This window comes from Suricata suricatta, chromosome 7 (assembly GCF_006229205.1).
Source record: "Suricata suricatta isolate VVHF042 chromosome 7, meerkat_22Aug2017_6uvM2_HiC, whole genome shotgun sequence".
Taxonomy (NCBI): Eukaryota; Metazoa; Chordata; class Mammalia; order Carnivora; family Herpestidae; genus Suricata; species Suricata suricatta.
Window position 1 is genome coordinate 77,770,040 of NC_043706.1, and position 21,494 is coordinate 77,791,533.

The 21,494-nt window shown below is 38.8% G+C and overlaps 1 long non-coding RNA gene across 1 annotated transcript; it reads left to right on the top strand.

The window, feature by feature from the left end:
• Window positions 1-2,191: 2,191 nt before the first annotated feature.
• Window positions 2,192-20,383, top strand: LOC115296396. The gene is made up of 3 exons (XR_003910876.1): window positions 2,192-2,307; window positions 12,033-12,192; window positions 19,064-20,383. It is a non-coding gene; the product is annotated as an uncharacterized LOC115296396 (long non-coding RNA).
• Window positions 20,384-21,494: the final 1,111 nt, after the last annotated feature.

A 21,494-nucleotide genomic window follows, 5' to 3' on the forward strand; every position in this document is an offset into this window, starting at 1 on the left:
GTTGTTAATGGATTTCGTGTCCTTATCTATGAGATTCTGATATGGGCAGGTGGAATGATTATGTTCCTGCTGTGAAAGCAACTGTAGTTCAAATAGGTGCAAATAAAGCAAGTGACCAAATTATCTGAGGCCGGTGATTTTCATTTCTCCAGTAGCATCTATGCCTGGGAAGCTTCATTTATTGACTCTCGGAATAGAAGGTTTTGAGGGCTTTTATTGACCACTGTGATTGATATGCATGAAATCTATATGGTTTTTAATCTTTCTGAATGCCCAAACAAATGACATTTAACTCAATTTACAGACATCGAAAATCTCTTGAAACCACCTTTTCTACTCAGGAAACTCAGCTACTTTATTTCATAGGAAAGCAACTTCATGTGATGATACTGGAAAAATAACCTCTACTGGTTTTCCTTTCTTTAAAAAAGCTAATTGCTAATCAATAGTTTACCTCCAGCTTCTAAACAGAGTTCTTAGGTGATATATTAATATTTAAAAATATTTAGAGTAGGATGATGAAAAAGTTCTGGAAGTGGAACATTGTATAACAATGCAAATGTACTTAATGCTACTGAACTGTACGCTTAAAAATGGCAAAATGGTTAAAATGGTAAGCTTCATGTCATGTATATTTTATCACAGTGAAAACAGTATTTAGAATTTTCCAACTGGAAAATACAAAAGTTTCTGTAATTGCTAAAGAAAAGCACATTAAGTAAAACACAATTATTTGAGACTCTTGGGCTCCTAGCTTTTTTCACCAACTTTTTTGAGGTATAATTCAAAAATATGAAAAATTGTATACATTTAAGGTATATAATTTGAGGTTTTAACACGTGTGTGTTGTGAAATGATCACCACAACCAAGCTAATGTTTTTAAGTATTAATAGTGATTTTTCCTTTAAAAAATATTTAAAAGAGGGAGAGAGAAAGTATGGGGGAGATGCAGAGAGAGAGAGGGAGACAGAGGTTTGGAAGTGGGCTCTGCACTGTCAGCACAGAGCCCAATGCAGGGCTCGAACTCAGGAGCCATGAAATCACAACCTGAGCCTAAAGGTGGATGCTTAATGGACCAAGCCACCCAGGCGCCCCAAGCTAAGACATCTATCACCACATAGTTGCCATCTTCTTTTTTGTGTGTGTTAGGTGTGGTGAGAACTCTTAAGAACTACCCTCTTCACAGGTTTTATGTATATAATATATACTATGAACTACAGTCACCACGCTGTATAGCAGATCTCCAGAATTTACTCATCTTATGCCTGAAAGTTGTGCCCTTTGACTAACCTCTCTTTATCTTCCCCATCTCCCCTAAGGCCCTGGCAACCACCACTCTACTTTCTACTTCTATGAGTTTGACTATTTTAGATTCCACATATAAATGACATGATGAAGTATTTGTCTGTGTTTGGCTATTTTTGCTTAGTATTATGTCCTTCGGGTTCACTCATGTTGTTGCAAATGGCAGAATTTCCTTCTTTTTCAAGGCTGAATAATATTCTGTTTTACACACGTGCTTGCTCTTGCTCTCTCTCCACATTTTCTTTATTCATTCACTTGTGGACATATAGGTTGTTTCCATGCTTTGGTTACTATGAATAACCAAATATCTGTGGGAGTACAGATGTCTTTTTGAGATTTGGACTCCTGGCTTTCTATGAAGGTTTCCTTCATCCTTAAACTCAGGGTCCTGAGAAAATTACAAATTTAATTTTTCACCATTTTCAGTTTTGAAGCATTTAAAATGGCTACTTTTGCCCATGAAAGATGATAAAAGTACTATGGTGGGTAGCCTCTACCTCTAGAGACATATTCATAGTACTCTGTTCTCAACTCGTGCCTTGGAAGAGTCTGCTGTCTCATAAGGATAATCAGAGAATATAAACTATCCCAGAATTGCAAGAGATCTCTGTGGCCACCTCATCTGCCATCCTGCCAAAACAGGCTTTCCTCTCCAGCATCTCTGGTAGGTGGGCACTGTTTGCCTCCTTCCAGTAATGAGCAGCTCTCCACCTCACAGGCTCCTCACTCCACCTCGCTTACCGCACAGTGTCACTTACCACAGTCAGTGGACAGTTTGTCTTGGTCCTGTGTCAGGCACTGGAGACACCAAAGGGAACATCATGACTGTGGTTCTGCTCTCATAAAACTTACATTAGCATGTTTTTCTGTCTTTTAGGCTGAAATCTTGTTCTTTTATCTGAAGGTCACTTGCTCGAATTATGTCTACAGTCATAAAGAGTGCATGGTGGTGGTGGCCTAAAGAACTCATGGACAAATGGGAGAAGACATCAAGCAAACAGGTAATAATGCTATGTAATGGGCTGTGCTCTGGTGTGGATGACAACTTGAAGGAACATCTCTCATCTGGTCTCTGGGTCCAGTCAGGCTCCTGATTAATGCAGCCAGCCCCTGCTGTTTTCTATCACACATCTGGCCCCTCTAATCCACCTATCACCTGTACCCTGAGTGATCTGTTTAACCTGTGAATCAGTTTCATCATATTCACTCATTTCTTTGTTCAGCTGACAAATATTTTTGAGTGCATACTTTGTTAGCTTTTGGGGACCCAATAGTAAACAAATCAGATATGGTCAGGACTTTTACAGAGTTTGCAAGGTAGGTAAGAAAAGGAGATAGGTAGATGAATAGGATCATTAAAAAAATAAAAGCATATAGTCATGGAGGGAAACAGTTTAACAGTTCCTCAAAAAGTTAAGTATAAATTTGCCATATGACCAGCAAGTCCACTCCTAGGTGTATACCCAAAGGAGTTGAAAACAGGCACTTGAAAACCTGTGCACAAATGTTTGTAGCAGCATTATTCACAACAGCCCAAAGAGGAATGGAGAAAGAAAACACGGAATCTATGCAATGGAAATTTACTGAATCCTGTAAAGAAGCTGGACAGAAGCTAGGCACAAAATATTACATCTCATACAATTATTTTTATATGAAATATCCAGAAGGTGAATCCATACAGACAGAAAACAGACTGATGGCTGCCTGCAGCCGGGAGTTGGGAAGAACAGGGAGTGACTGATAATGGGTACAGGGTTTTCTTCCGGGATGATGAAAATGTTTTGAAACTAGACAGAGGTGGTGGTGGCACAACATTGTGAATGTAGTAAATGCCACTGAATTGTATACTTTAAAGTTGTTAATTTTCTGTTATGTGAACTTCACCTCAAAAAAAAAAACCTTCCAAAAAGCATAACAAAGGAGCCTATTTTAGATTGGGGTCAAGAAGGATTTTCCGAGGAAGCACAGTTTAAGCTGAGACCTAAAGATCCCAGCTGAGCAAGAGTTAGCTGGGAGCGGGTTGTTGAGAACATGTCACTGGCAAGAAGTGAGTGTGGATGGAGCTGAAGGGGAAGACAATGGCCAGATGAGGTAAGGATTTGTAGGCCTCTAAGTGTCTCAGATCTTATTGTAAATGCCATGGGAAATCTACTGAAGAGTTTTAAGCCAGAGACAGTCACAGTAGTCTGTTCTCACTTTTGATTTCTGTAGGAGTGGATGCAGGGGAGTGCAAGGGGAGCAGGGACACAGGAAGAATGCAATGCACAACAGTGACTTGGACTAAGGGACTGTCAATTGGTCCATATCCTTCCAGGAACATACTTGTCACCATGGCCATGACCCTTCTCAGTTCCCCTAGCCCACCTCACCCTGCTTATCTCACAGCCTCTGCTTCAGCCATTAGGAAGGGCCCTCAGTCTTGAAACTCAGGAGTTAAAGAGGTACCATAGTCTAAGGGGTGCCTAGATGGCTCAGTTGATTAAGCGTTCGACTTCAGCTCAGGTCACGATCTCACAGTTCATGGGTTTGAGCCCTGCATTGGGCTCTCTGCTGACAGCTCAGAGCTTGGAGCCTGCTTTGGTTTCTGTGTCTCCTTCTCTCTACCCCTCTCCTGCTCGTGCTCTGCCTCTGTCTTTCAAAATACATAAATGTTAAAAAAGAAAAAAGAGGTAGCATAATCTCTTTCACTTGAGGCCACTGAACATTGTGCTCCTATTCTGAAACATTTCCCTGTAATATTTGCCTAGCCAACTTCTCTTCAACCTTCAGTATTTAGCTAAGGCATCCCTTCTTTCCAGATGTGGTCCTGGCCCCAGGCTACCATATGTAGGGCCCCCTCTTTGAAACTCCCTCCAGTACTCTGACCTAATTCTATGATGGCACATATCACAATGGGTGGCCACTGCCTATTTTATCCCTTTGTTTTTTTCCATTAACTTATGAATGCCTTAAGGCAGAAACTCATTTGTCCTGGTGCCTTGCACCATATACTGGCGTAGATGAATTCTTTCACGAGAAAGGAGTTGGCTCTCAAGGTGGCTCCCCTTGAGGTCTCTTTTGAGTTTTCAGTAAACATCATTTCTTTTTTTTCTCTGAAGATCTCCATTCTCATCATTCCCACAGATGCTGTTCCTATTGAAATGTTTGCTTCCTTCCATTTTTCAGAATATCTCCATTCTTATATGAGATTAATCATAGTTCCACATACTTCTCAATAGTGAATAAACCTCTCACCATTGCTTTTATTCATACAGAGAACAGAATGGAAAATGCTGACATGTTTTTCAGTAGGATACTTTCCTTCCTTTTTCATGACATTTCTGGCTCTTTAATCTGAACACTAGCAATTCATAAATAACTTACTTTTAAATAAAGACCATATTGTTCTAGTGGACGTTTAACCCTCATTTTGCAAGTACTGGTCAAGTTTTTACTTTTGAGAATTGAATTTTTAAAAAAATATTCATGGAGGCACCTGGGTGGCTCAGTTGGTTAAGTATCTGACTTGATTTTGGTTCAGGTCATGATCTTATGGCTCTGTGTTAGGCATGGAGCCTCCTTAAGAGTCTCTCTCCAGGGGCACCTGGGTGGCTCAGTTGGTTGAGCATCTGATTTCAGCTCAGGTCATGATCTCATAGTTCATGAGTTTGAGCCCCGCATCAGGCTCTCTGCTGTCAGCACAGGGCCCTCTTAGGATCCTCAATCCCCTTCTCTCTCTGCCCCTCCCCCACTCATTCTCTCTCTTTCTCTCTCTCTGTCTTTCTCCCTCAAAATAAAAAATATTCATTTCAGTGTTACTCAGGACCTTATACATTTCCTGAAAACATTCACCTATTATATCACTGAGTGATGTTCAGACTTCAGAATAATGTTAAGAACCCAAGCTGCTTCTGCTGAGTCTCACCTCTGCTGTGCCCTAGCTACGGCACCTCAAGCAAACTATTTCACCTCCCCATGCTTTTGTGCCCTCGTTTGTAAGCTGTTGTACAATATTGTAAATATCGTAAACCATTGTAAACCTATCTTAGAGTTTTTGTGAACACTGGACAAGTTAGTACTTATAATATACTCAGAAGAGTGGCTGGAATTTCCAGCAGCGACAAATACTTTCTGAGGCAGGGGAAAGCGAGCAGGCATTGCTGCGTGTGCTGGAGCAGCAGGGGCCTCCTGTCTGCACAGCTCCACCTGCTCCTTTCCGCTGTATGTGCAGAGTGGGGACAGGATGCAGGCACCTGCCTGGCCAGTGAACTCTGGCAATACGCCCCACTGCAAAACACATCTTTCTAAAGCCACAACAGCCTTAGGGCCCTTGGTCTGGTTGTCATAGTAACTTCCCATTTATCAAACTGATAAAAAACATTCTTTTGAATGCCTACGCTGAAAGAATCATCCCCTACAGAAAGAAAAAAGAAGTAACATTCCTGACCGCATAGCTTTAACTTAATGTTCATATTAAAGACTTAATCGATAAGAAAAAGCTAAAATCTAAGACAGGCTGAGGAAAACTTAAAAATGGAAAATACTTCTTTGCTTTTTTTCTTTAGCTAAGCAAAATCATCATGACTGAACCATTGCCACTTTTGACTCTTATCAACTTTCTGATTAACCTTTAGCTTGGTGAGCATTTATGCCCTGCTTGCCTCAAAAAGTAGAAGCAGTTTATAAATTCAATAGAATGGGTAATAGAATAAGGGGTTAAAATCCAGACTAGCAACCATGTAGAGGATGTAGATGGCCTCAATATCATCTGCTAGGCACATGTGTTACTCAAGGGACCAGACATGGAGCCAGACACCTCCTTGGGGTTGCGCAAGGATTGAGAAAAGAAGGACCAGCAAACCCCACTGGAGGTCAGGTAGGTGGTTCAGCCAGACAGGTGGAGCTTGGTGCTCAGAACAGAAGGTGCCCAGTAGATGGTAATTGGCTATTCAGGTGAGCAGCTGACCTTGGAAAGTTCTAGCAGGGTATTATGGGCTACAAGATGGAACACTTGGCAATATACCATATTTGGATTTCAGATAGGCAGGGAACTGGACAACTTGAGTTGGATCAGCTGTTAACATATTTGATGATGTAGTGTTGATGGAATTAGGACCTAAATTGGCTAGATTGAGGCAGGACTCCAGCCCTAAAGGGAAGCTGTTATCCTATCAGTACATAAGCTCAGAGCCAGATGAGCAGTAAGGGGAAACCTTCTGAGTGGTCCACATTCCAGTGTGTGGATGGGACTTAGCCAAGTCACATGAAGCATCATGGCAGAGATGCAGCAGTCGGAAGAGGCTCTCCCTGATTGGGGCTATCAGGTAGGCATGCTGTCTGCTGCAAGTGGCTGGGGATCCAAGTTGCTGTGGCTAACGTATAGGGACATTTACTTCTAATTAACCATTTTCTTACACCAAACACAAAAATAGACTCAAAAATGGAGGAAGGACCTAAATGTGAGACAGGAAACCATCAAAATCCTAAAGGAGAAAGCAGGAAACAACCACTTTGACCTCAGCAGCAGCAATTTCCTACTCGACACATCTCCAAAGGTAAGGGAGTCAAAAGCAAAAATAAACTATTGGGACTTCATCAAGATAAAAAGCTTCTGTACCGCAAAGGAAATAATCAACAAAACTAATAGGCAACTGATGGAATGGAAAAAGATAGTTGCAAATGATATATCAGATAAAGGGCTAGTATCCGAAATCTATAAAGAACTTACCAAGCTCCACACCTGAAAAACCAATAATTCAGTGAAGAAATGGGCAGAAAATATGAATAGATACTTTTCCAAAGAAGACATCCAGATGACACATGAAATGATGCTCAGTGTCACTCATCATTGGGGAAATATAAATCTAAACCACACTGAGATACCACCTCATGCTGGTCAGGGTGGCTAAAATGAACAAATCAGGAGACTATAGATGCTGGCGAGGGTGTGGAGAAATGGGCACCCTCCTACACTGTTGGTGGGAATGCAAACTGGCATAGCACTGCAGAACAGTGTGGAGGTTCCTCAAAAAATTAAAAATAGAACTCCCCTATGACCCAGCAATAACACTGCTAGAAATTTCCCCAAGGGATATAGGAGTGCTGCTGCATAGGGATATAGGAGTGCTGCCGCATAGGGGCACATGTACCCCAATGTTCATAGCAACACTTTCAACAATAACCAAATGATGGAAAGAGCCTAAATGTCCATCACCTGATGGACACCTGATGGATCAAGAAGATGTGGTATATATATATACAATGGAGTATTACATGGCAATGAGAAAGAATGAAATCTGGCCATTTGTAGCAATGTGAATGGATCTGGAGGGTTTTATGCTGAGTGAAATAAGTCAGGCAGAGAAAGACAGACACCATATATTTTTGCTCATATGTGGATCTTGAGAAACTTAACAGAAGACCAAGGGGGAGGGAAAAGGGGAAAAAAAAAGTTGTTACAGAGAAGGAGGGAGGCAAACCACAAGAGACTTTTAAAGACTGAGAACAAACAAAGGTTGATGGGAGAGGGGTGTGGGGGAGAGGGGAAAGTGAGTGATGGGCATGGAGGAGGACACTTGGGATGAGGACTGGGTTTTGTAGGGAAGCCAATCTGACAATAAATTATATTTAAAAAAAAAAAAGAAAGAAGCCCATCAACCCAATCAAAGGAGAAATGCGGAGTGTCTGAGCACAGTGAAGTGAGGCTTTATCAACGTTCTTGGCAAGAGCCAGTGTCTGACAAACAGGCACACTCTGGCCAGTTATGGCAGATAATTTCTCTCCTAGCTTCAGTCCTTCCCCTGGTTCCTCATTGGCTGAGCACTACAGAGGTTATAGCCTTACCCTGATGTCGTGTATGCCCATGTAAGGCAAAAAGTAGTCTGATTGGAACAAACGTACATTCCCTAAGGTGATGCAGACTTTCAGTCTCTCCTCCCTTTGTTCTTTGGTGCACACTAATTGCAAAGCCTGTGAAAAATAAGCCCGCAAAACAGAGAGGGGAAGAAGAACCAGGAAGTGAAGTGCCTAAGGGTTTGGGACTCAGTTGTGGGTGGGGGTTCATACATATTTCCAATAGGTTGTAAATCTATTGTTAATTAGATACCACAGCTTTTATTTGGTATTTCTGGAAACGAATCTTCTCACCTAGTCCATAATGTCAAGGAGCATGAAGTGCTGCTCATGTGCAACAAATCTCACTGAGCACACTACTCACAATGTTTCCCCAGGAAGTGGAAAGCCATTGTGGAAAGAGCAGCCCAGCTGGCCATCGGAGGCACCAATCCCTATGCCAGGCTGTGCAGTGAGGAAAATGAATAGACAGTTTATGTGCATGTTGTATTTGCGTTAATAAAACCATAAAACTTAAAAAAAAAGGTGATCATCTATCAGTAAGTGAAAAAAAAGTACTAGAAGAAACAAATGGTTTTAAGAGAAAGGCAATATAATTATAGTCAGACCTTACTTGGCTCAGTTGTGAACACTAGTTACATAGTCATAATGCAATACTGACTGATTTGATCTAAAATTGATTTAAGTATATTGGGATGAAAGGGCAGGGGAGATGGGAGAGGTATGCACAAATTGGCTAAATCCTCTACTACCATAATATGAAGTCAAAATTTTGGTATGCAGAATTCATAGGTAAATAGCAGCATAAACATATTATTTACAAGCATGGAGTTAAAAAAAAAACAGGCCCCAAACGGAGTCACCTGTGCTAAGCCCCATTTCAGTGTAATGGGTTAATACCTAACCTAATGCAGTTTCAGCCTCTCTCAGGAGTGGAATTTGGAACCAATGTGTCAGAAATTCTTGTTAACATTAGGGAGTTAATCTGCATGACAGACTCCTGCCCTTTCCCCAAAGGAAAGTGACCAGGCCTGAAATAACCTTTTTTTTTTTTTTTTTTAAATGACTTCCTTGTTCATACCCCTTTTGCCCTCCTGGCTATAAAAGTCTTACATTTTGTATAGCTCCTCGGAGCTCCTTTCTACCTGCTAGATGTGATGTTGCTCAATTCCTGAATTGCTGAATAAAGCCAATTAGATCTTCAAATCTACTCAGCTGAAAATGGGTTTTAACAGGGGAAATAGAAGAAATGGGCAGAGAGTGAGAGGTGGGGCAGAAGTTGCTCATTTTGCTGGAAGATAAATTTGATTTTAAAGCTAGGTGCACATATTACCTTAAAATATTAAAATCCATCTTTAAAATGCTTTTAAGAAGGCAGGCAAGTTGTTAATTTACTTGCTGAGGTGTGTTCTGCTTCTTTGCTCTAGAAGCTCATGCCCCACCTTCCCCCCAGCCTGTGGTCAGGCCACCATGGATGTGCTATACAATCAAGACCCTTAATGAGCTGACCCAGCAAGCAGAAGTGTAGGAGACATCAGCATTTCGGGGCGTGTTTGGCCCTCTAGTTAAGCTGAGCCAAGTTCTGAGGAGTTTTAGTTAAGCTCAAATTGGGAATGAAGGAAGGGGAGGGATTGGGAGAGGAGGGGAGACTCCATGCCTTGTTCCAGCTTGCCTAGTCATACATTACTGCTTCCATAGCAATGATCAGCCCTACAGGGCCACCACCAGGGAAATTATCATATGTAAATAAGAAACTCGGGATTACAAAAGGTCCTTGAATGCTCAAAGTGATTAGTGTTCAACTTAATCTTCAGGGATTAGTATTTATGCCAAGTTAATAACTGAAAGGATATTCCATAAATGACTCATTTAGTCTTAGCGTACACTTACGGTTTTACACAAATAATCACTACAATTTATGGTGATCAGAGTATTAAGTTCAATTTCCACTTACGTTTGGAGGCAGCTGTTTCTCTCGGAGTCCCCAGGTTTAATACAGCAAGACTTACAATGGGTCATACGTTGTATCTGGGAGCGCTACGCTGCCATTTCATCAGAGACACTATGCTGGCCTTGCAAGCGCATCCCTGTGCAGAGCAGCAGATTTGGCCCAAATCCCGGACTCTCCCTACAGTCTCAAGAGATCTTCAGTGGGAAGCCGGATGTTTACATCTGTTCACAGAACATTTACTGATTCCCAAATCAAGGTAACATTTTTAAAAGGACCATGAAGAATTTATGTTAACATTGTTGTTACTGTAAATGGAGAGGACTTAGAATCTTTCCTGAAATGAGGAATCTACAAATACACATTCAATTCTATTTCCCCTGACAACATTTTGATTCATTCTTCCTTGTCATCAACACCTCAGGTACATGTAATAGAGGAAAGGAATTTGCCCTAGTGGAGAATGGGGAAGGTAACATTAACAGTACCCAGAGTCTAGGCCATCCTGTGTATGGAATCCAGAGCCAGAACTGGTCTGCCTTCCAGATGCTTCTCCTTCAGGGCATTGCTATTCCTTCACACAGTCACCTATAAGCCTCTTGTTTTCAGGCTCCAAAGCAAAGCACATCTGATGACTGCACTTCCTTCCCAGCATCCAGGAGCAATCTGACGAATGCTGATACAGGAGAAAGCAGAAATGTACTTGTTACCATTACATCTATAGATGGGATACTTAGCTTGGAATTACAAATAAAAACTGGAGATTGTTGTGCCAGTGAATAGTATATATAACCTTGTTCTCACCACTATGGTTCTTTTCCCTCCTTTTCTTTATATATTTAAAAAATATCACTGAAAAAGCAAGATGGCAATTCATCAAAGAAAAGTTAAGAATTATATCCATGTTTTCTTGAAATCAGTTTGTAAGGGACAGTCATAAGAGACGAAACGTCACATTTTAATGAATAATAAAATGCCCCTTCCTAACAGCCAGTAGAATAAGAGAATTTGGAAGAAAAGTGGTAAAGGAAATCTTTTAAGTAACAAATATTTGATACTTATAAGCCCCATTTGACTATTTTTAAGTATAAAATAAGACATTTCTCCCCAAATAACCAAAGCACTGTGTCTCAGTAGGGGTAAATTTTATTCTTCATTTTAATGAACCTGCCTCTTGCTCATACATGGATCGGTCTGCTGAAACAGACTACTTTTGCACTGCGGACCAACCACCTCCACATTTATCACTGAGACACATTGTTATTTAAGGGAAAAGGCATGTTGTTCAGATCCTAAGCAGTTTTAAGGAACAATTACAGCAATGTTTATACATTTTGGGCAGCAAAACTGGCTCAGGTACTAGCTGGTTTAGGCAAAGAAAACTATAAAAGCAGATTTCCTGTATTTTTCAATTTACCAACCTACACAAATATTCTGTTGCTTTTAAGATAGTCACTTATGTTAGCAGCATGTAGTTCTAACCATGATAGTTGGCATGGCTAGTATTGGAAAAAGTAGACCCATCTGAGGCTTCCTAAGTGTGAGAATAATGAAAATAGCTTTAAAATTAAGGAATCTCTCTGCAGCATTTTCTCTGGTTTTTTTTGGTCACATCCCCAAGTGGTTGACGAGTGTCATCCATTGGCAGGGCTTGAAGGACAGCAGGAAACTCCCCCTTTACCACTGAAAGGAAGAGTAAGCAAAGTTAAAGGCCATTTCACTGCTGGTAAAGATACGTGTTCATGAAAAGGAATGAGCTCCTTTGGTTCCTAGTTTCAGAGTCTGATCACAGACTCTTTGCCTTATAAAATGCACATTTTTTGTCTACACATGTATTCTGTTGGTGGAGTCTTGTCACAACTCTCTAAAGCTGTTTCAGGGGCAGGCAGCAATTGGAGTTTATTCCTCATTGAATTATGAGTTCACCTTCATTTCTTTCTCCCACAGGAGACAACACAACATCCTGAAGCCTTCCTCATGTGCTTCAGATCAAAACCTTATTGGGGTGCAGAGAGATTTATGATTCATTATATATGTGGCTACAGAAGTACTCTGGGAAACTGCCAGTTGTAATTTGTTCTCTTCTAGACGACTATAGACAAATTCAGTATGTTTTCTATTTTCCTTCTTTCCCTCTTCATTTATTAGACTTTTTATCACTATTTATAGACTGTGGTAATCAGAGAAGATCAATTTAAAAAGAGAATAATATTCTTGATTATCTAAAAATCATGATCTTTGCAGGCCTTCATCAGGTTGGTTACCTTACATACGCTATAAATGCTTATGAATACAACTTATGAAGCCTTATTCATCTGATACAACTACTTTTAAAAGAATTAAATTTAAGGGGTGCCTGGGTGGCTCAGCCAGTTAAACATCCGACTCGATATCAGCTCAGGCCGAGGTCTTAACAATTCGTGTGATCCAGCCTTGCATTAAGCTCTGTGCTGACAGCACAGACTTTGCTTAGGATTCTCTCCCTCCTTTTCTGTCCCTCCTGGGCTCACTTGTACTCTCTCAAAATAAATAAACATTTAAAAAAAAGGTATTATGGGGGCACCTGAGTGGCTCAGTCATTTGAGCTTCTGACTCAGCTCAGGTCATGATCTGATGGTCTAGGATTTTGAGCCCTGAATCGTGTTCTCTGCTGTCAGCATGGAGCCCGCTTCAGATCATCTGTCCTCCATTTTCTCTGCACTTCCCCTGCTCACTCTCAAAATAAACATTAAAAAAAGATTGGATTGACCTTAATATTAAAAATAATTTTTAATGAGATATTAGGATTTGAAATATTTAAAAAATGTAAATCACTTTTTTGTAAACCAAGAAATTCTTATTTTTGCTGCAGAATCTTTTAGAAAATACAGAAATACCAGGGTGCCTGGGTGGCTTAGTTGGTTAAGTGTCCAATTCTTAATTTTGGCTCAAATCATGATCTCACAGTTGATGAGTTTAAGCCCCATGTCAGGCTCTGTGCTGACAAATGCGGAGCCTGGCTTGAGAGTCTCTCTCTCAAAATAAATAAATAAATATTTAAAAAAATATGGAAATACAAGTCACCTATAATTCCCACCCTCCAACAGCAACCGGTGTTCCCATAGACCACCGCACCTTTTAATGACATGACTTTCCACTGTTCTGTCCCTTCTGTCTCCTCCTTCATCAAACTTGCTTAGATTTTTAAATTACAAAGTTATATATTCTCATTAAACATGTTGAAACAATTCACAATTACATAAAAAAGGTAATAATCTTTCCACTGCCATCTACCTTTTCTGGGATCACTACTTGTTAAGAGTATCCTTCTCTACTGCTTTTGGTATTTGTATGCATGTCATATTATTTTTGCAGGCTTTTTGTTTTGTACCCCCCCCCTTTTTTGACCAAAACAGCATCATATATCTGTTCTTCAATGTCCTATTTTCATGTAGCAATAGGTCATGGACGTTAATCCAGATCAACATATATAGACTTAATTCAGTTCACTTAAACAAACTACATAATTTACCATAACTTAATATTTTCCCTATTAATAGACATTTTTGAGGTTTAGTTTTTAAATTAAAAAATATATTTTGTCATTATACAATATTTCAAGTAACCTCATGGTATTTATATCCTTATATATAGGTGTTCTTAATCCTGTATATTTCTCAAAATGGGAATGTTCTGTCCAAGACTATGATTTTACTTTTCCTAGAAGCTACCAGACTACATGTCCAAGATCTCTACACTATAGACTATAAAACACTGCCAGGATAAATTAGAAAAGGTCTAAATAAATAGAGAAAATCACCATGTTCAAAGATTGGAAAGTTCAATATTGTTAGGATGTCAATTTTCCTTAGTTGGATGTTAGGATGTCAACTCCAACTTGGTCTATGTATTCAAGGCAATCCCAATCAAAAGTCCAATAAGCTAATTTTTTGGTAGTAACTAATAAATTGATACTAAAATTTATATGTAAACTGCTAAAGCTTTAATTTTAATAAAGAACAAAGCTAAAGGACTAACCTTTATGATTTTAAGACTTGTTACAAGGCTACAATTTGATATAAACCAATGGAAAGGAATAGAAAAGCCACCAATAGAGTCACTTATATATGGTCAGTTGATTTCAAAACAGGTGCTAACTTAAGGTGACTCAATGGGGGAAGAAATATCTTTTCAAAGAACAGGGCTGGAATACAACTGGATAGCTGTACAGAAAAAAATGAACATTAATCCTTATTACAAAATAGTCAAAATGGATCACAGACCTAATGTAAAAGCTAAAACTGGGAAATATCTAAAGCAACACAGGAAGAGAAACCTTTTTTTTAAAGACACTTTATTTTGCTTTATTTAAGTAGGCTTCATGCCCAGTGCGATGCCCAATGTGGGGCTTGAACTTATGACTCTGAGATCAAAACCTGAGTTGAGATCAAGAGTCAGACGCTTAACTGACTGAACCACCCAGGCACTCCCTTTTAGATTTTTTGGAACACACAGCATGAAACATAAAGTTAGAAAATTAATAAATAGACTTCATCAAAATTAAGACACTGAACAGCCAAAATAATCTTCAAAAAGAACAAAGCTGGAGGTACCACGGTCCCAGATTTTAAGTTATACTACAAAGGTGTAGTGATCAAAACAGTATATCACTGGCATAAAAAGAGACAAATAGATCAATGGAACAGAATACCAAGTCCAGAAATAAACCTATCCTTTTATGGTTAATTAATCTACAACAAAGAAGGCAAGATATACAATGGGAAAAATGAAAAAAAGTCTCTTCAACAAATGGTGCTGGGAAAATCAGACAGCTACATGAAAAAAAAAAAAAAGAAATTGGACCACTTTCTTAAAGCATAGGTAAAAATAAACTCGAAATGGATTAAAGACCTAAATGTGAGACCTGAAACTATAAAATTCCTAAAAACAAAAACAAAAACAAAAACAGGTAGCAATGTCTTTGACATCAGCTTTAGAAACATCTCTCTACATAGGTCTCCTCTGGCAAGAGAAACAAAAACAAAATTAAACTACTAGAACTACACCAAAATAAAAAGCTCTGCAAAGTGAAAGACACTATCAACAAAATAAAATAGCAACCTACTGAATGGGAGATATTTGCATATAATATATTCGATAAGGGGTTAGTATCAAACACATATAAAGAACTTATACAAGACCAAAAAACCCCCTACATAATCAAATTAAAAATGGTCAGAGGACCTGAACAGATATTTTTTCCGAAGAAGACATACAGATGGCCAACAAACACATGAATGATGCTCAACATGACTAATGATCAGGGAAATGTAAATTAAAACTACAGTGAGATATCACTTTACACCTGTCAGATAGCTAAAATAAAAACACAAGAAATAACTGGTGTTGGCAAGGATGCAAGCTGATACAGCTACTGTGGAAAACAGTATGAGGTTTCTCAAAAAAACAAAAATAGAATTATCCCATGATTCAGTAATTCTGCTACTGGGTACTTACTCAGAGAAAGTGAGAAAATTAATTCAAAGAAATATGTGCACACATGCTTATTGAAGTATTATTTATAATAGTCAAGATATGGGAGCAACCTAAATGTCCACTGATAGGTGAAGGGATAAAGATAGTATATATACAAAATCATCTTTATCCATTCACTTCTCTCTTTCCCTCTCTCTTCCTCTCTCTCACACACACACACACACACGCACGCACACACACACACACACACACACACACACACACACACACAGGAATATTACCTAGCCATAAAAAAGAATGAAGACTTGTCATTTGCAACAATATGGATGGACCTAGAGTGTATAATGCTAAGTGAAAGACAAATACCATATGATGTTACTCATATGTGGAATTTAAGAAGCAAAACAAATTAACAAATTTAAAAAAATAGACAAATAAGCAGACTCTTTAAATACAGAGAAAAAGACTGGTGGTTGCCAGAGGGCAGATGGATGAGAGGATGAATGAAATAAATAAAGAGGATGAGGAGTACACTTACCTTGAAGAGCACTGAGAAATGTACAGAATTGTTGATTATATTATACATCTGCAACTAAAATATACCACTATTCTAATATATAATAAAAACTATAAGCTTTTTCTCTTTGACAACTATGATTAAGCAAATGAAAAAGGCAAACCATGGACTGGGAGAAAATATTCACAGCACAAATATCAGACAAAATACTGTAACAAGAGTATAGAGAAGTCTTAAAACGCAATATTAAGAAGAGAACCACCCAATTAAAAAATGGACAAAGGATTTTAACAGGCATTATGCAAAATAAACTATAGGAAAGCCCAATAGGCACATGCCAAGATTAGTCATCAGGGAAATATTCAAATTAAAACTGCCGTAGGCAACCACTAGACACCTATTAGAATTGCTAAAATTAAAAAGACTGATCATACCAAATGTTGACAAGGATGTAGAGCAACTGGAACTCTAACACAACTCCAGTACTGCTGGTGGAAAACATCGGATTGGACAGCTACTTTAGAGAAGTTTGGCAGTTTCTTAACACGTTAAGACATATACCTACCATAAAACTCAGCTGTTACATTTCTAGGCATTTACTCCAAAGAAATGAAAACACATGTCTACACGAAGACTTGTACACAAGTATTCATAGATGCCTTATTTGTTAAGAGTCAAAATGTGGAAAACGAAAATTATCCATCAGTAGGTGAGCGCATCAACAAAATTTGCTGCATCTGTACAATGAAACCCTGCTGAAAATTAATAAAGGGACAAAACATTCATGTATGCAGCAACGTAGGTGAATATCAAAGTCATTATGCTGAGTGAAAAGCCAGCCACGAGGCTATATTCTATAGGATTACATTCTAGAAAATGCCAAATCATTATGGTTTTAGAAAGCAGATTAATGGTTGCCTGGGAAAGGAACTGAAGAAAGGGTAGATTATCTTGGGGTATAAGGAAACTTCTGGAGTTGGGGAGACTCTCAGTGCCTTGACTGTGGTGATTTTATGTACGCATCTTGCAAAACTTATCAAATTGTACACCTAAGTATGTGCGATCTGTATAAAAATTATATCAGAACTATTGAGGACTTATTTCCCAAGAACTTTAAAATCCCTTTGTCTGGTTCAAACCAAACCTATTCCCAACTCTACTGGATTTTTGACTAAAATTACATTAAATATTCTATATGTACATATAGCTATGTAAGAATTAAAAAAATTAATTTTAGAGAGAGAGTGCACTTATGAGGGGGAAGGGCAAGAGGGAGAGAGATAATCCCAAGCAGGCTCCATGCTCAGCACAGAGCCCGACTTCAGGCTTGATCTCACAATCCTGGGGTCGTGACCTGAGTGGAAACCAAAGTCTGATACTCACCTGACTGAGGCACCCAGGTGCCCTTATGATATTGTTGTCTCATTTAGAAAAATGTTAAGTTCATGTCTTGCTTTATATTATTAAGGCTATGGTGTTCATCAGCCCTTTGTATTTCTTTTAAATGTTTTCTTTGATATTTTATAGTATTATAAAGGAAGGCGTAAAGGAAAATCTCATTTCTACTTCTGATTGTTATTATAGAGAAAAACTACTAATTTGATACATATCCAATACAGTCAATCTATCAAATTAGAGTTTTGTGGGCTTTCTATATAATTTTCCATTCTGCAGGTAAAGATAATCTGGTTTCTTATTTTCCAGTTATTATGCTAATTATTCTATTTTGGGATCTTTTCAGGAGCTAAAACTTAAATGACAGCGCATCTTTGCTTTGTTTCAGACTTTTATTACGTTTTAGATTTAATTAAAATGACAGTAATTTAACTATTTAATATGCTGTTGGTTTAGAGGAGTAATTTTTATCAAGTTTGGGAAATCTCACTTTAATTCTTTCATGTGTAAATATTATCATATATCCTTTAGGCATCTATTGATAGAATTGTATAGCTCCTTTAAATTATTTATATGAGTTAAACTGATGGATTTTTAAAAAGTTACATTTTTGTTATAAATACTACTTCTTCATATGCCAATCTTTTAATATTTTGAAGCACTCAGTTTGGATAGATTTATATAGCAATAGCAGAACTATATTATACTGTTAACCTTAAAACAATCAGTTATTTTACCAGAAAAATTGATTTAGGAATAGTAGAGGAATTGCAATTTGGGTCATGTAAGCTATGGCAAACCATAAACAAGTCAGATTAAATGAGAGAAATGATCTTTCATAGAAAAAAGAAGGAAGCTGAGAGGGGTTGTTCTGAACCAAAGTCTGTTGGAGGAAAGTGAGAGTTCAGGGTTGTGAGGGGAATGCAAGGCGAGTCTCTTCATTTGAGACGTGGAGGCCTGCAATTGATGCTGAGTGGTAGGGCATCAGAACGCCCTCTTCTGGCTTCCCAACTCCATTTTACTTTATTATTTTTTTTTGAAGATTTTAAGTACTCTCTACACCCAATGTGGGGCTTGAACCCACAACCCCGAGGTCAAGAGTCGAATGCTCCACTGACTAAATCAGCCAGGTGCCCCTCCCAATTCCATTTTAAATGAGGTTTCCTTTATTCAGTTTCATAATACTTTTTAACAGACATATAGTATCACATGGTATCGATCTACTATAGTTTATTTAACACTGATTAATGGCTATTGAGGTTGCTTTTTAAAAATTAAAAAAAATTTTAATGTTTATTTTTGAGAGAGAGAGAGAGAGAGAGAGCACATTAGCAGGGGAGGGGCAGAGACAGCAGGAGACACACAATCTGAAACAGGCTTCAGGCTCCGGGCTGTCAGCACAGAGCCCTGCATGGGAACCCATGAGCCATGAGATCACGACCTGAGTCAAAGTTGGATAATTAACTGACTGAGCCACTCAGGGCCCCCTTAGGTTGCTTTTTAAAAACTCAATGTGATAAACATATTTGTATAACAGCATACCTCTAAAATGATTTCTGATTTCACTTTTACTTTTATGCTTCCTCTACAGAGAATGGAGTGGTGGAAAAGACAAAGTTCACATATTCAAAACTTCTTGAATTTCTGATGCTTGGATATGCCTCCCTACATAGAACAGCTGTTTTCTCCCCCAGGCTCCATTTACCTAAAGACATTCTGGGTTGCCCTTCGGTAGTTTTTGAAGCTCTATCTCTACATCTTTCCTAATCTTACCCTTGTCTCCATGCAGCTATCTTTTGTGAATCTCAGGGATATGGCACATTTTGTCTTTCACTGACTCATTTGTGACTGGGAGTCCAATTATAATGTGTGGGTTATTTCCCCTCATAGCAAACAATCTCACACCAGCCGGTATCCCACAATTCAGCTCAATTGTGATGCTTATCTACTCAAGAGATAGTATGAGATTCCACAGGTTAAGGGTTCAGTCCTACAAGACTGCCCTCCACTCCCATTTCAGGCACCAGCTGCAAGTCCAGGCTCTCACCTGTGCTTCTGACTGACTGGCTATACAGATCAGAGGTTACAATAATCTCTTCCCTGGATTTGATTCATATACCAGGGCAACTCACAGAACTTGGAGAACCATTTTACTTATTAGATCACCAGTTTGTTATAAAAGGATATAATCCAAGAACAGGCAGATGGAAGAGATGTACAGGGCGAGGTATCTGGAAATGGTGTAGGGCTTCCACGCCTTCTGTGTGCATCTCTCCCCACCTCCGTCCCCTTGTCACTTGTTTACTAACCCAGGAACTCTCTGAACTCTGTTCTTTGGAGTTTTTATGGGGCCTCCATTACACAGCCATGACCAATTAAATGACTGGTTTTTGGTGACTGAATTCCATACCTCCAGCCCTTCTTCCCTCCCTGAAGATGCAGGTTAGGTGGGGCTGAGCTTTCCTACCTTCTAACTAGGTGGTTGGCTCCCCTGGCAATTAGCTCACATTCTCACCTAGGGGCTTTCCTAAAAAGTGCCTCATTAACATAACAAGATGTCTATGGTCCTCACCACTTAAGAAATTTCAAAGGTTTTAGGTGTGGTATGCCAGGAACAGGGAAGAAGACCAAATATAGAATTTATTATAAATCACAATATCACACTCCTCGCAGCTTTCACAACACTAGATGGGTTAGAATCTAGAAAGTTTACAATGGCAATACCCTTCTATCCGCTCTGTATAGGTAATTCTCAAATCTGTCTGTGTAACAGAATCACTTCAGTAACTGGGTAAAAAAGTTTATAGCCCTGAATAATATCCTGTCATTGTGAAGCAGAATTTCAGAGGCGGGGGCCTCTAGAATATGCACTAATAACAAAATAATAATAATATAATAATAAAAAACAACTTTAAAGCCACTAAAGTCCTGACTTATTTATTTTTACACTCCTCTTGTTGAGACTATGCTTTGTCTTCACCAAATCCGTGGGAGAACCTTTGGAATGCCCTCCCTGTGGGTCCACCCCTACCTGCAGGGATCCAGGTTGGGGCCAGTAGTGGGAAGGGAAGTTCCTGCCCCGGTAGGATTCATGCAAGGGCTCCAATGGTTGTGAAAGGGCCCTGAGTTCCTGCCAAAGAAACATGGTTTGTGTAAGGCTTTGTCCTCCTTGTTTTAGCTTTTACTATGCAGAACACAATAAAAAGGTATGTAACTTTTAAAAGGAAAAAAAGTTACAGTGTCAATACCTGAAGACAACCACCATGTCACTTTTCTATTTTCTTTCATAGTCTTTGTTGGAATTGTTCCACTTAATGGCATTGTGATTTCATTTCCATTAAAGACCAGACTTACATAAATATGCTTAGGAACTTAGTTCTCCTCCCTTTTATTAAGCCTTTATACATTGTAAGAAAACGTATTCCAAGTTCTAAATTAATTAAAATCAGATTTTTGTGAGCCTTGAAGCTAAGACCTGGGTTTGAACTGGAGTACATCATTTACTACTTGGGCAAGTTTTCAAACACCTCTGTTCATCAGTTTATTTCTAAAGCAAGAGTGACACTTAGAAAATGCCCAAAAACATAGTATACACTTAGTAAATGTTAGTTCCTTTGTTTCTTTACAGTATCTCTATAATATGGCTCATAATATGGCTAATTTTGTTTTCTCATCATAATTTATTCTACCAAAGTTTCTATTAATCCTTTCATTTGAGATATAATTTAAAGTTTCTACTCTAAGGTGGAATGTCATTACTGAATATCTGAGTTACTTCAAGTCTGATTTCCAACCAGTATTCCAACTGAAGTGCTCTAACTTCACATTTTGAAGTTTTACTTTTTTAAGCTACATCAACTGTAAATATAGGGAAATCTTTAGGTATTACACATTATATTGATTGGATCTTGAATTTTGTTGATTCTTGTGAGGGGCCAGCTTTTCCTATTTCCACTTTTATCATGGAGAGCAGGGGCAGAGAAGATGGAGGAGGCAGTGTCTATTTTCCTTTCAAAGAGTGC